Raw genomic sequence first — 16,400 nt, 5'->3', positions numbered from 1 at the left:
CCCCTGCATTTGGAACACTGCTACACCTTGCCCGGCCGGGCATTGATCAGTAAGCTGGGGGATCTGCACGGTGGTTTGACATACTCACTTGGTGCCGCACCGAAGGGAACGGTTGTCACCTGAATACACCGCTGACGGATGTCTCACCCATGCACAGGGTGATAACAAGCGGCTTCTCAACTACCTATCCCGTGCAGTAAGAGATCACTACGTCTCAGTGAGTAACAGCAATCGGTTGGTTTATTATTCACATTTTGCTCCAAGGAAACAGTATTTCTCGGACGTCCTAAGTGGATGCTGGGACTCCGTAAGGACCATGGGGATTAGTGGCTCCGCAGGAGACTGGGCACAACTAAAGAAAGCTTTAGGACTACCTGGTGTGCACTGGCTCCTCCCACTAAGACCCTCCTCCAGACCTCAGTTAGATTCTTGTGCCCGGCTGAGCTGGATGCACACTAGGGGCTCTCCTGAGCTCCTAGAAAGAAAGTATATTTATTTAGGTTTTTTATTTTACAGTGAGATCTGCTGGCAACAGACTCACTGCAGCGAGGGACTAAGGGGAGAAGAAGCGAACCTACCTAACAGGTGGTAGTTTGGGCTTCTTAGGCTACTGGACACCATTAGCTCCAGAGGGATCGACCGCAGGACCCGACCTTGGTGTTCGTTCCCGGAGCCGCGCCGCCGTCCCCCTTACAGAGCCAGAAGCATGAAGAGTCCGGAAAATCGGCGGCAGAAGACTTCGGTCTTCACCAAGGTAGCGCACAGCACTGCAGCTGTGCGCCATTGCTCCTCATGTACACCTCACACTCCGGTCACTGATGGGTGCTGGGCGGGGCGCCCTGAGGGCAATATATGACACCTTGGCTGGCAAATCTACATCATATATAGTCCTAGAGGCTATATAGATGTAAAATTACCCCTGCCAGTATTCCAGAAAAAGCGGGAGAAAGTCAGTTGAAAAAGGGGCGGGGCTTCTCCCTCAGCACACTGGCGCCATTTTCTCTTCACAGTGCAGCTGGAAGACAGCTCCCCAGGCTCTCCCCTGTAGTTTTCAGGCTCAAAGGGTTAAAAAGAGAGGGGGGGCACTAAATTTAGGCGCAATATATGTATACAAGCAGCTATTTGGGGAAAAATCACTCAGTTATAGTGTTAATCCCTGCATTATATAGCGCTCTGGTGTGTGCTGGCATACTCTGTCTCCCCAAAGGACTTTATGGGGTCCTGTCCTCAGTCAGAGCATTCCCTGTGTGTGTGCGGTGTGTCGGTACGGCTGTGTCGACATGTTGGATGAGGAAGGTTACGTGGAGGCGGAGCAGAGGCCGATAAATGGGATGTCGCCCCCTGTGGGGCCGACACCAGAGTGGATGGATAGGTGGAAGGTATTAACCGACAGTGTCAACTCCTTACATAAAAGGCTGGATGACGTAACAGCTGTGGGACAGCCGGCTTCTCAGCCCGCGCCTGCCCAGGCGTCTCAAAGGCCATCAGGGGCTCAAAAAACGCCCGTTACCTCAGATGGCAGACACCGATGTCGACACGGAGTCTGACTTCAGTGGCGACGAGGTTGAGACATATACACAATCCACTAGGAACATCCTTTACATGATCTCGGCAATGAAAAATGTGTTACGCATTTTCTGACATGAACCCAAGTACCACATAAAAGGGGTTTTATTTTTGGGGAGAAAAAGCAGCCAGTGTTTTGTTCCCCCATCAGATGAATGAATGAAGTGTGTAAAGAAGCGTGGTTTCCCCCGATAAGAAACTGGTAATTTCTAAAAAGTTACTGATGGCGTACCCTTTCCCGCCAGAGGATAGGTCACGTTGGGAGATATCCCTTAGGGTGGATAAGGCGCTCACACGTTTGTCAAAAGGTGGCACTGCCGTCTTAGGATACGGCCACCTTGAAGGAACCTGCTGATAAAAAGCAGGAGGCGATCCTGAAGTCTGTATTTACACACTCAGGTTATATACTGAGACCTGCAATTGCCTCAGCATAAATAGGGCTGCTGCAGCGTGGTCTGATACCCTGTCAGATAATATTAATACGCTAAGACAGGGATAATATTTTGCTAACATTGAGCATATTTAAGACGTTGTCTTATATATAAAGGATGCACAGAGGGATATTTGCCGGCTGGCATCCAGAATTAATGCAATGTCCATTCTGCCAGGAGGGTATTAGAAACCCGGCAGTGGACAGGTGATGCTGCCTGTAAAAGGCACATGGAGATTCTGCCTTATAAGGGTGAGGAATTGTTTGGGGATGGTCTCTGGGACCTCGTATCCACAGCAACAGCTGGGAAGAAAATTTTTTACCTCAGGTTTCCTCACAGCCTAAGAAAGCACCGTATTTTCAGGTACAGTCCTTTCGGCTTCAGAAAAGCAAGCGGGTCAAAGGCGCTTCCTTTCTGCACAGAGACAAGGGAAGAAGGAAAAAAGCTGCACCAGCAGCCAGTTCCCAGGATCAAAAATCTTCCCCCGCTTCCTCTGAGTCCACCGCATGACGCTGGGGCTCCACAGGTGGAGACAGGTGCGGTAGGGGCGCGTCTCGGGAACTTCAGGGACCAGTGGGCTTGCCCACAGGTGGATCTCTAGGTTCTGCAAATAGTTTCACAGGGATACAGGCTGGAGTTCGAGGCGACTCCCCCTCGCCGTTACCTCACATCAGCCTTGCCGGCTGCCCTCGGAGAAAGGTAGTACTGGCGGCAATTCACAAGCTGTACTTCCAGCAGGTGAAAGCAAGGTACCCCTCCTTCAACAAGGCCGGGGTTACTATTCCAAAATGTTGTGGTACCGAAATCAGACGGTTCGGTGAGACCCATTCTAAAATTGAAAGCCTTGAACACTTATATACGAAGGTTCAAGTTCAAAATGGAATCGCTCAGGGCGATTATTGCAAGCCTGGAGAATTTCATGGTATCACTGGACATCAAGGATGATTACCTGCATGTCCCTATTTACCCTTTTCACCAGGAGTACCTCAATATTGTGGTACAGGATTGTCATTACCAATTCCAGACGTTGCCGTTGGTCTGTCCCCGGCACCGAGGTATTTACCAAGGTAATGGCCGAAATAATTATCCCGTACTTGGACGATCTCCTTATAAAGGCGAGGTCCAGGGAGCAGTTGTTCGTCGGAGTAGCACTATCTCGGGAAGTGCTACAACAGCACGGCTGGCTTCTGAATATTCCAAAGTCGCAGCTGGTTCCTACGACGCGTCTACTGTTCCTGGGTATGGTTCTGGACACAGAACAGGATAAAAAGGGTTTCTCCCGGAGGAGAAGTCCAAGGAGTTGTTGTCTCTAGACAGAGACCTCCTAATACGTATACAGGTGTCGGTGCATCAATGCACGCGAGCCCTGGGAAAGATGGTAGCTTCTTACGAAGAAATTCCATTCGCCAGGTCCCATGCAAGGATTTTCCAGTGGGATCTGTTGGACAAGTGGTCCGGGTCGCATCTTCAGATGCATCGGCGGATAACCCTGTCTCCAAGGGTCAGGGTGTCGCTGTTGTGGTGGCTGCAGAGTGCTCCTCTTCTAGGGGGCCGCAGATTCGGCATACAGGACTGGGTCCTGGTGACCACGGATGCCAGCCTTCGAGGCTGGGGGGCAGTCAGACAGGGAAGGAACTTCCAAGGCTATGGAAAAGTCAGGAGACTTCCCTACACATAAATATTCTGGAACTGAGGGCCATTTACAATGCCCTAAGTCAGGCTAGACCCTGCTTCAACACCGGCCGGTGCTGATCCAGTCAGACAACATCACGGCGGTCGCTCATGTAAACCGACAGGGCGGCACAAGAAGCAGGATGGCGATGGCAGAAGCCACAAGGATTCTCCGATGGGCGGAAAATCATGTGTTAGCACTGTCAGCAGTGTTCATTCCCGGAGTGGACAACTAAGAAACCTCCACCCGGGAAAGTGGGGACTTCATCCTGAAGTCTTCCAAATGATTGTACACCGTTGGGAAAGGCCACAGGTGGACATGATGGCGTCCCGCCTCAACTAAAAGTTACAAAGATATTGCGCCAGGTCAAGGACCCTCAGGCGATAGCTGTGGACGCTCTGGTAACACCGTGGGTGTACCAGTCGGTGTATGTGTTCCCTTCTCTGCCTCTCTTACCCAGGGTAATGAGAATAATAAGAAGGAGAGGAGTAAGAACTATACTCATTGTTCCGGGTTGGCCAAGAAGAGCTTGGTAACCAGAACTCCAAGAAATGATCTCAGAGGACCCATGGCCTCTGCCGCTCAGACAGGACCTGCTGCAGCAGGGGGCCTGTCTGTTCCAAGACGTACCGCGGCTGCGTTGACGGCATGGCGGTTGAACGCCGGATCCTGAAGGAAAAGGGAATTCCGGAGGAAGTTATCCCTACGCTATTTGAAGCTAGGAAAGAAGTGAACGCAAACCATTATCACAGCATATGGCGGAAATATGTTGCGTACTGTGAGGCCAGGAAGGCCCCAAAGGAGAAATTTCAGCTAGGTCGATTTCTGCACTTCCTAGAGTCAGAGGTGACTATGGGCCTAAAATTGGGTTCCATTAAGGTCCAGATTTCGGCTCTATCGATTTTCTTCCAATATTGAACTGGCTTCACTGCCTGAAGTTCAGACTTTTGTTAAGGGAGTGCTGCATAGTCAGCCCCCGTTTGTGCCTCCAGTGGCACCGTGGGATCTCAACGTGGTGTTGGATTTCCTGAAGTCGCATTGGGTTGAGCCACTTAAATCCGTGGAGCTATAATACCTCACGTGGAAAGTGGTCATTCTGTGGGCCTTGGCGTCGGCCAGGCGTGTATCAGAATTGGCGGCTTTGTCATACAAAAGCCCTTATCTGTATTTTATATGGATAAGGCGGAATTGAGGACTTGTTCCCAATTCCTTCCTAAGGTGGTATAATTTTTTAATGTGAACCAACCTATTGTGGTGCCTGCGGCTACTTGGGACTTGGAGGATTCCAAGTTACTGGATGTAGTCAGGGCCCTGAAAAGTATATGTTTCCAGGACAGCTGGAGTCAGGAAAACTGACTCGCTATTTCTCCTGTATGCACCCAACAAGCTGGGTGCTCCTGCTTCTAAGCAGACGATTGCTCGCTGGATCTGTAGCACGATTCAACTTGCACATTCTGCGGCTGGACTGCCGCACCCTAATTCTGTAAAAGCCCATTCCACGAGAAAAGTGGGCTCTTCTTGGGCGGCTGCCCGAGGGGTCTCGGCTTTACAACTTTGCCGAGCTGTTACTTTGTCGGGTTAAAACATTTTTGTAAGAGTCTACAAGTTTGATACCCTGGCTGAGGAGGACCTAGAGTTTGCTCATTCGGTGCTGCAGAGTCATCCGCACTCTCCCGCCCGTTTGGGAGCTTTGGTATAATCCCCATGGTCCTTACGGAGTCCCAGCATCCACTTAGGACGTCAGAGAAAATAAGATTTTACTCACCGGTAAATCTATTTCTCGTAGTCCGTAGTGGATGCTGGGCGCCCATCCCAAGTGCGGATTGTCTGCAATACTTGTTTATAGTTATTGCCTAACTAAAGGGTTATTGTTGAGCCATCTGTTGAGAGGCTCAGTTATATTTCATACTGTTAACTGGGTATAGTATCACGAGTTATACGGTGTGATTGGTGTGGCTGGTATGAGTCTTACCCGGGATTCAAAATCCTTCCTTATTGTGTCAGCTCTTCCGGGCACAGTATCCTAACTGAGGTCTGGAGGAGGGTCTTAGTGAGAGGAGCCAGTGCACACCAGGTAGTCCTAAAGCTTTCTTTAGTTGTGCCCAGTCTCCTGCGGAGCCGCTAATCCCCATGGTCCTTACGGAGTCCCAGCATCCACTACGGACTACGAGAAATAGATTTACCGGTGAGTAAAATCTTATTTTAAATCTGGACACCTCTATGGTCATAGACGCTCATTACATCATTTTGCAGGATTTCATTTCCACTTGAACTGTTTGATATGGAATTAATGTGAGAGATTAACCCTATCCTACAGAGACGGGCTCTCCCGTATTTCAGCGTCCCTTTCACATATTAATACACGTTATGTGTGTATTAGAGGCTTATAATACCTCAGTTATATGCTCTGTGGATTGTTGTGGTCTTTTAATGAGTCTGTTATTGTTTTTATGTCAATAAATTGTTTTTTATCAACATCATTGGTACTGTGCGCCTACTTGGTGGTTTGCTCTAAGTTATCTATTTATATTAGAAGGGATTATGTACTTGGTTTGTCTATTAGGAGAGACAAGTATTATTTATATATTTTCTCTTACGTCCTAGAGGATACTGGGGACTCCGTAAGGACCATGGGGTATAGACGGGCTCCGCAGGAGATAGGGCACCTAAAAAGAACTTTGACTATGGGTGTGCACTGGCTCCTCCCTCTATGCCCCTCCTCCAGACCTCAGTTAGATCTTGTGCCCAGAGGAGAATGGGTGCACTGCAGAGAGCTCTCCAGAGTTTTTTGTGGAAAAAGAATTTTGTTAGGTTTTTTATTTTCAGGGAGTCCTGTTGGCAACAGGCTCCCTGCATCGTGGGACCGAGGAGAGAGAAGCAGAGCTGGCTTGTAAAGTTGGGCACTGCTTCTAGGCTACTGTACACCATTAGCTCCAGAGGGAGTCAGAACACAGGTCTCACCTGGGGTTCGTCCCGGAGCCGCGCCGCCGTCGTCCTCCTCACAGATGCCGAAGATAGAAGCCGGGTGAGTATTGAGGAAAAGACTTCAGGCGGCAGAAGACATCAGATCTTCATGAGGTAAGCGCGCAGCGGTAAGCTGCGCGCCATTGCTCCCAGTCACACACACACACAAGCAGGCACTGAAGGGCGCAGGGGGGGCGCCCTGGGCAGCAATAAACCTCAATTTGGCCATAAATACGATGGATTAGGCTGTGGGACAGTAAATCCGCAGACCCCCGCCATTTTATTTGTATATGATGATGGGACCGAAGCCTGCTGTCGGGTGGGCGGGGCTTGATCCTCAGCACTAACCAGCGCCATTTTCTCCACAGAGGCTGCATGAGAAAACGCTGGCTCCCTGTTCTCTCCCCTGCTGAGCTTCACAGGTTGGAAAAAGGAGGAGGGGGGCACTTTGGCGACGCAGTGAGTGGAGATTACAATTATAAACATATAACAGCGCTATCTGGTCATATATTCCAGGGTTTTTAAGCGCTGGGTGTGTGCTGGCATACTCTATCTCTCTGTTTCTCCTAAGGGCCTGGTTGGGGTTTTGTCCCCTTATAGGTAACTCCATGTGTGTGTGGGGTGTCGGTACGTGTGTGTCGACATGTCTGAGGCGGAAGGCTTCTCCAAGGTGGAGGTGGAGCAAATGAGTGGTGTGTCCCCGTCGGTTGTGCCGACTCCAGATTGGATGGACATGTGGCATACGTTGCATGCAAGTGTGACATCTTTACATAAAAGGCTTGATAAGGCTGGTTTAGGGGGGGGACATCAGGCGGTCAATCCTCAGATTGGACCGACTCACAGGGCCCGTCGGGGTCTCAAAAGCGTCCCTTAACACAAGACACTACTACCGACACGGATTCTGATTCCAGTGTCGACTATGATGAAGTAAAATTGCACCCTAGGGTGACTAAAACTCTTCAGTGTATGATTGTGGCAATAAGGGATGTGTTGCATATTGTGGATGAACTCTCTGTCCCCGACACAAGGGTACACATGTTTAAGGAAAAGAAACATATTATTAATTTTCCCATCTCATGAATTAAATGAGTACTTTGGAAAAGCTTGGGAGACTCCGGATAAGAGACCGCAGATCCCCAAAAGAATTTTTATGGCATACCCTTTCACTAAGCAGGACAGGGAGATTTGGGAATTACCCCCCACTGTGGACAAGGCCCTGACGCGCTTGTCCAAGAAAGTGGCGCTACCGTCTCCTGACACAGCGGCCCTTAAGGACCCTGCAGATCGCAGGCAAGAAACTACCTTAAAGGGTATTTATTCTCATACGGGTGCTGTGCTAAGACCGACGATTGCGTCGGCATGGGTGTGTAGCGCAATTGCAGCTTGGACAGATGAGCTGACAGATCAATTTGATACTATGGATAAGGATACTATATTCCTAACTCTAGCCCATATAAAAGACGCAGTCTTATTTATGAGGGATGCTCAAAGGGACATTGGATTGCTAGCTTCTAGGGCCAATGCCATGTCTATCTCCGCGAGAAGATCCTTATGGACTCGCCAATGGACGGGTGATGCGGATTCCAAAAAACATATGGAAGTACGACCCTATAAGGGTGATGTATTGTTTGGGGATGGGCTGACGGACCTGGTTTCCACAGCTACAGCAGGTAAATCAAATTTTTTACCATATATTCCCCAACAGCAAAAGAAAGCAACACCTTATCAGATGCAGTTCTTTCGGTCGCACAAGTCCAAAAGAGGTCGGGGATCCTCTTTCCTCGCCAGAGGTAAGGGCAGAGGCAAGAGAGCACCTGCTTCGGCAGGTGCCCAGGAACAAAAGTCCTCCCCGGCTGCTCCAAAACCCACAGCATGACGCTGGGGCTCCCCTGAGGGAGTCCGCACCGGTGGGGGCACGTCTTCGACTTTTCAGTCAGGCCTGGGTCAGATCGGACCTGAATCCCTGGGTGTTGGAAATAGTTTCACATGGTTACAAACTGGAATTCGAGGAGGTGCCCCCGCGCCGATTTTTCAAGTCGGCCCTACCAGCTTCCACACCGGAAAGAGATGTAGTGTTAGCTGCAATTCAAACGCTGTGTATACAGCAAGTGATTATCAAGGTTCCCCTGCACCAGCAGGGAAGAGGTTACTACTCGACCCTATTTGTGGTCCCGAAACCGGACGGTTCGGTCAGACCGATTTTGAATCTGAAATCCCTAAACCTGTACATAAAAAGATTCAAATTCAAAATGTAATCACTCAGAGCGATAATAGCCAACATGGAGGAGGGGGAGTTTATGGTGTCTCTGGACATAAAGGATGCGTACCTTCATGTCCCCATATATGCCCCCCATCAGGAATACCTGAGATTTGCTGTACAGGATTGTCATTACCAATTTCAGACGTTGCCGTTTGGACTTTCCACGGCCCCGAGGATTTTCACCAAGATAATGGCGGAAATGATGGTGGTCCTGCGCAAGCATGGAGTCACAATTATCCCATACTTGGACGATCTCCTGATAAAAGCGAGATCAAGAGAGAAATTACCGACAGTGTGGCGCTCTCTCTGAGAGTGCTCCAGCAACACGGTTGGATTCTAAATCTACCGAAGTCACAGTTGATTCCGACAACTCGTCTACCGTTCCTAGGTATGATACTGGATACGGAACAAATGAAGGTCTTCCTCCCAATAAAGAGAGCCCAATACATCCAGAACATGGTCAGAGACCTGCAAAAACCGAAAAGGGTGTCAGTTCACCAATGCACTCGGGTTCTGGGGAAAATGGTGGCGGCCTACGAGGCCATTCCCTTCGGAAGGTTCCATGCAAGGACTTTTTAATGGGACCTTCTGGACAAGTGGTCCGGGTCCCATCTGCATTTACATCGAAAAATAACTCTGTCCCCAGGAACCAGAGTGTCCCTCCTGTGGTGGTTGCAGAGTTCTCACCTGCTGGAGGGTCGCCGGTTCGGGATTCAGGACTGGATCCTGGTTACCACGGACGCGAGCCTCTGAGGATGGGGAGCGGTCACACAGGGAAAGACTTTTCAGGGTCTTTGGTCAGACCAGGAGTCCTGTCTACACATCAATGTGTTGGAACTCAGGGCCATTTACAACGGCCTTCGACAAGCGGAGAGTTTTCTTCTAAACCTTCCGGTTCTGATTCAATCAGACAATGTCACAGCAGTGGCTCATGTGAACCGCCAAGGCGGGACAAGAAGCAGAGTCGCAATGGCGGAAGCCACAAGGATCCTTCGCTGGGCGGAAAATCATGTAAGCGCTCTGTCGGCTGTCTTCATTCCGGGAGTGGACAACTGGGAAGCAGACTTCCTCAGCAGACACGATCTCCATCCAGGAGAGTGGGGACTTCATCAAGAAGTCTTTGCAGACGTAACACGTCTTTGGGGAACTCCTCAAATAGACATGATGGCGTCACGCCTCAACAAAAAACTTTGGAGGTATTGAGCCAGGTCTCGGGACCCTCAGGCAGTAGCAGTAGACGCACTGGTAACATCGTGGGTGTTCGACTCGGTCTACGTGTGCCCTCCTCTTCCTCTCATCACGAAAGTGTTGAGGATCATAAGACGAAGAAGAGTACAGACGATACTCGTTGTCCCAGACTGGCCTCGAAGGGCTTGGTACTCGGATCTACAAGAGATGCTCACAAGAGACCCCTGGCCTCTTCCCCTGAGGGAAGACCTGTTGCAGCAGGGGCCCTGTGTATTTCAAGACTTACCGCGGTTACGTTTGACGGCATGGCGGTTGAACGCCGAATCCTAGCAAAAAAGGGGATTCCGGAAGAGGTCATACCTACTTTAATAAAGGCTAGGAAGGAGGTGACGATAAAACATTATCACCGTATCTGGCGAAAGTATGTGTCTTGGTGTGAGACCAAGAATGCACCTACGGAAGATTTTCATTTGGGTCGTCTTCTCCACTTCCTACAGACAGGAGTGGATATGGGCCTGAAATTAGGCTCGGTTTAGGTACAGATTTCGGCCCTCTCGGTTTTTCTTTCAGAAGGAATTGGCTTCTCTTCCAGAAGTCCAGACGTTTGTATAGGGAGTGCTGCACATCCAGCCCCCTTTTGTGCCTCCAGTGGCACCATGGGACCTAAACGTGGTGTTGCAGTTCCTAAAATCACACTGGTTTGAACCGCTTAACAAGGTTGAATTGAAATTTCTTACCTGGAAGGTGGTAATTTTGTTGGCTTTAGCATCAGCAAGGCGAGTGTCAGAATTGGCGGCTCTATCACACAAGAGCCCCTACTTGATTTTTCATGTGGATCGAGCTGAATTGAGGACACGTCCGCAATTTTTGCCTAAAGTGGTTTCGTCGTTCCATATGAATCAACCTATTGTGGTGCCTGTGGCTACTGGTGACCTGGAGGATTCCAGATCCCTGGACGTAGTCAGGGCCTTAAAAATTTATGTAGCCAGGACGGCTAAAATTAGGAAAACAGAGGCTCTGTTTGTTCTGTATGCGGCCAATAAGATTGGCGCTCCTGCTTCAAAGCAGACTATTGCTCGCTGGATCTGTAATACGATTCAGCAGGCTCACTCTACGGCTGGATTGCCGGTACCAAATTCGGTTAAGGCCCATTCCACTAGGAAGGTGGGCTCTTCTTGGGCGGCTGCCCGAGGCGTCTCGGCTTTACATTTTTGCCGAGTGGCAACGTGGTCGGGGTCAAACACTTTTGCTAAATTCTACAAGTTTGATACCCTGGCTGATGAGGACCTAGCGTTTGCTCAGTCGGTGCTGCAGAGTCATCCGCACTCTCCCGCCCGATTGGATGCTTTGGTATAAACCCCATGGTCCTTACGGAGTCCCCAGCATCCTCTAGGACGTAAGAGAAAATAAGATTTTAAACCTACCGGTAAATTTATTTCTCCTAGTCCGTAGAGGATGCTGGGCGCCCGTCCCAGTGCGGAAACTCTGCAAGACTTGTATATAGTTGTTGCTTACATAAGGGTTATGTTACAGTTGACATCGGTTTTGGACCGTTACTGACGTTTGTTCATACTGTTAACTGGTTATGTATGTTCCAGGTTACATGGTATGATTGGTGTGGGCTGGTATGAATCTTGCCCTTAGATTGCTAAATCCTGCCTTGTATTGTCCATCTCCTCTGGGCACAGTTCTCTAACTGATGTCTGGAGGAGGGGCATAGAGGGAGGAGCCAGTGCACACCCATAGTCAAAGTTCTTTTTAGGTGCCCTATCTTCTGCGGAGCCCGTCTATACCCCATGGTCCTTACGGAGCCCCCAGCATCCTCTACGGACTAGGAGAAATAGATTTACCGGTAGGTTTAAAATCTTATTTTTTAAAAGAATATATATTTTTTTTACTGACTAAACTAGAGAGAGCATGGTTTTCAGTGGGAAGGGGTGGGAATGGGTTAAAATAAAATAAAAATAAAAATGCGTGGGGTCCCCCCTCCTAAGCATTACCAGCCTCGGGCTCTTTGAGCCGGTCCTGGTTGTAAAAATACAGGGGAAAAATTGACAGGGGATCCCCCGTATTTTTAGAACCAGCACCGGGCTCTGCGTCCGGTCCTGGTGCCAAAAATACGGGGGACAAAAGATGTAGGGGTCCCCCGTATTTTTAACACCAGCACCAGGCTCCACTAGCTGGAGAGATAATGCCACAGGCGGGGGACACTTTTATATCGGTCCCTGCGGCCGTGGCATTAAATCCCCAACTAGTCACCCCTGAAGGAGTGGGGACCCCTTAAATCAAGGGGTCCCCCCCCTCCAGCCACCCAAGGGCCAGGGGTGAAGCCCGATGCTGTCCCTCCCCCATCCAAGGGCTGCGGATGGGGGCCTGATAGCCTTGTGTCAAATAAAAGAATATTGTTTTTTTGCAGCAGAACTACAAGTTCCAGTAAGCCTCCCCTGCAAGCTGGTACTTGGAGAACCACAAGTACCAGCATGCGGGGGGGGGGGGGGGGGAGAAACGGGCCCGCTGGTACCTGTAGTTCTACTACAAAAAAAATACCCAAATAAAAACAGTACACGCACACCGTGATAGTAAAACTTTATTACATACATGCCGACACACATACTTTCCTATGTTCATACGCCGACCTCTGTCCACTTCTCCAAGTAGAATCCACTGTGTACCTGAAAATAAAATTATACTCACCAAAATCCAGTGTAGCTGTGTCCTGTTCTGTTTTGTAATCCACATACTTGGCAAAAAAAGAAAACGCATTACCCGGACCACGGACTTAAAGGGGTCCCATGTTTACACATGGGACCCCTTACCCCGAATGCTGAGACCCCTCGTGACTCCTGTCACAGAGGGTCCCTTAAGCCAATCGGGGAGCGCCACATTGTGGCACTCTCCTGATTGGCTGTGCGCGTCTGAGCTGTCGGACGGCACATCGCACAGCCGCTCCATTATCTTCAATGGTGGGAACTTTGCGGTCAGCGGTGAGGTCACTCGCGGTCAGCGGCTGACCGCGAGTAACCTCACTGCTGACCACAAAGTTCCCACCATTGAAGATAATGGAGCGGTATGTGCAATCGCGTCTGACAGCTCAGACGTGCAAAGCCAATCAGGAGAGTGCCACGACGCTCCCTGATTGGCTGAAGGGACCCTCTGTGACAGGAGTCACAGGGGGTCCCGGCATTCGTGGATTACAAAACGGAAGAGGACAGATCTACACTGTATTTTGGGGAGTATAATTTTATTTTCAGGTACACCGTGGATTCTACTTGGAGAAGTGGACCGAACCTCGTGTCAACATAGGTAAGTATGTGTGTGTCGGCATGTATGTAATAAAGTTTTACTTTCACGGTGTCTGTGTACTGTTTTTATTTGGGTATTTTTTTTTTGTAGTAGAACTACAGGTACCAGCGGGCCTGTTTCCCCCCCGCATGCTGGTACTTGTGGTTCTCCAAGTACCAGCTTGCGGGGGAGGCTTGCTGGGACTTGTAGTTCTGCTACAAAAAACAATATTCTTTTATTTGACACAAGGCTATCAGCCCCCCCATCCGCAGCCCTTGGATGGGGGGGACAGCCTCGGGCTTCACCCCTGGCCCTTGGGTGGCTGGAGGGGGGGGACCTCTTGATTTAAGGGGTCCCCACTCCTCCAGGGTACCCCGGCCAGGGGTGACTAGTTGGGGATTTAATGCCACGGCCGCAGGGACCGATATAAAAGTGTCCCCCGGCTGTGGCATTATCTCTCTGACTAGTGGAGCCCGGTGCTGGTGTTAAAAATACGGGGGACCCCTACGCTTTTTGTCCCCCGTATTTTTGGCGCCAGGACCGGACGCAGAGCCTGGTGCTGGTTGTGAAAATACGGGGGATCCGCTGTCAATTTTTTCCCCGTATTTTTACAACTAGGACCGGCTCAAAGAGCCCGAGCCTGGTTATGCTTAGGAGGGGGACCCCATGCAATTTTTTTCTGGGGTTTTTTAATCATTTTTGTGTTGTCCAAAAAGTCGAATCCAGGACGCACATATCCGTCAATTGGTCGGTTTTTCGACAGCGGGGCTGTCGAATCCGTTTTTTACTGAATATGTCGAATTGGGGTCCCGGCTGGAGGGTATGTGACTGTCGAATTGTGTCGAATTTAAAAACGGTCGAATTCCAGCTGGAATTCGACCGCAACTGCATATACCCCATAGTGTTCATAAATAATAGCAAAACATTTTTTTTAAATTCAATATATTTTATTCTCTGTAAAGAAATGAGCGCAACTTTTTAGGTTCACAATTAGAACAATGTACAAGAAATATTTTACTGCCTATGATAGTTGAAGTGCTTTGTTTTTTTTTTCTTAGTGCTAGACTCTAATCACACACCAAAAACTTAGAACATAAAGCAGATATTAACCTGAAGCTAAATGCAATGTCATGTGAATGAGCGCTCACTGAATTGGCGCATGTAGTTTTTTTTTTTTTTTTTCATGAGTGATTCTTCTACTGAGGGGTATGGATAATCCAGTCTATACATTTATTTTTTGCCTTTCATTGCCAAGTCACATTTGCCCTTGTTTTAAATACACAATGTCTTCGTTTTCTTGCATATAATCTTTGAATTGAAAATATGAATTCACATAGTTAGGCAACGTGTTCATGATGTCCCATAGTGCTTTGCTACCTTTGTATTATTGCCTACTTAAGTGTATGGGTAGCCATTATGGACTGAACCAATATTCCTGAGGAGCTAGACTATTAATTTTTTAGTAGTAAGTGACATCACTGAGTCCAAAATGCACCTCCGCATCTAGGCCCTCATTCCGAGTTGTTCGCTCGCAAGCTGCTTTTAGCAGCTTTGCACACGCTAAGCCGCCGCCTACTGGGAGTGAATCTTAGCATAGTAAAATTGCGAACGAAAGATTAGCAGAATTGCGAATACACACTTCGCAGTTGCCGAGTAAGTGTGGAGCTACTCAGAAACTGCTATCAGTTCAGTCAGTTTCGTTCCTGGTTTGACGTCACAAACACACCCAGCGTTCGCCCAGATACCCCCCCGTTTCTCCAGCCACTCCCGCGTTTTTCCCAGAAACGGCAGCGTTTTTTCACACACACCCATAAAACGGCCAGTTTCCGCCCAGAAACACCCACTTCCTGTTAATCACATTACGATCACCAGAACGAAGAAAAAACCTCGTAATGGCGTGAGTAAAATTCCTAACTGCATAGCAAATTTACTTGGCGCAGTCGCAGTGCGAACATTGCGCATGCGCAATTAGCTGAAAATCGCTGCGATGCGTAGAAAATTACCGAGCGAACAACGCGGAATGACCACCCTAGTTTGTACTGAACTGATAAACAGCCTACTCTTGGATATTGTCTCAGCACACACAATAGCTGCCAACAGTCTACAGCAGGCATTCCCAACCACGGTCCTCAAGGCACACCAACAGTGCAGGTTTTATTGATATCCAGGCTGCAGCACAGATGGTTAAATCAAAATAACTGAGCTACTAATTAAGTCACCTGTGCTGAAGGCTGGATATCACTAAGACCAGGACTGTTAGTGTGCCTTGAGGACCGTGGTTGGGAATGCCTGGTCTACAGTATATATGTGACTGATACATTTTAGGGATACCTTCCGCAGTTTATTTCTGAAAAATCACTAAAAATGCAATATGTTGCCAAAGATATCTATTAAACTGTAGGCTATCAAACCACTGATTTGTCTTTAGCAATCTGTAGTCACTGATCAAACCCAGCATATAAACATTACAGGTCATTTTGACGGCAAATAACTTAAAAGTGCATGACCGTAACCTATCACAATGTATTTGCTCTTTTGTAACGGTAGTATCTTGCTGTTAAGCTTTTTTTTTTTTTTTCCTTCTGTTCGTGCCATATCTTAAAATCACCAAAAACAATGCTCAATATTCTCAGAGGTGGGAAATTACTGCAGAAAATAAATGTGTCCCTACCATACACTTGTAAAAATGCTACAATTCAATCTGCTAGTTTTGTGGTTTTGTCCAAAATGACACAACTGCATAGAATACATACAAAATATGTATTAAAGGTTATATTTTAAGATTTGATTTTCATAACTTAATCTTTTCAGTAAGAGTGCACCTACACGAGAGTCAACTTTTTTTTTCTCTTCCCCCGTGTTTCTGTATATATTTTTTTTTTACTTTTGGGTGTACCACCAAAACGACAATCACAGAGGATTATATCCTGATACAGGTTGAGTATCCCTTATCCAAAATGCTTGGGACCAGAGGTATTTTGGATATGGGATTTTTCCGTATTTTGGAATAATTGCATACCATAATGAGATATCATGG

The sequence above is a fragment of the Pseudophryne corroboree genome, chromosome 4, assembly GCF_028390025.1.
Source record: "Pseudophryne corroboree isolate aPseCor3 chromosome 4, aPseCor3.hap2, whole genome shotgun sequence".
NCBI classification, from domain to species: Eukaryota; Metazoa; Chordata; class Amphibia; order Anura; family Myobatrachidae; genus Pseudophryne; species Pseudophryne corroboree.
This window is presented reverse-complemented; position numbering follows the sequence as displayed.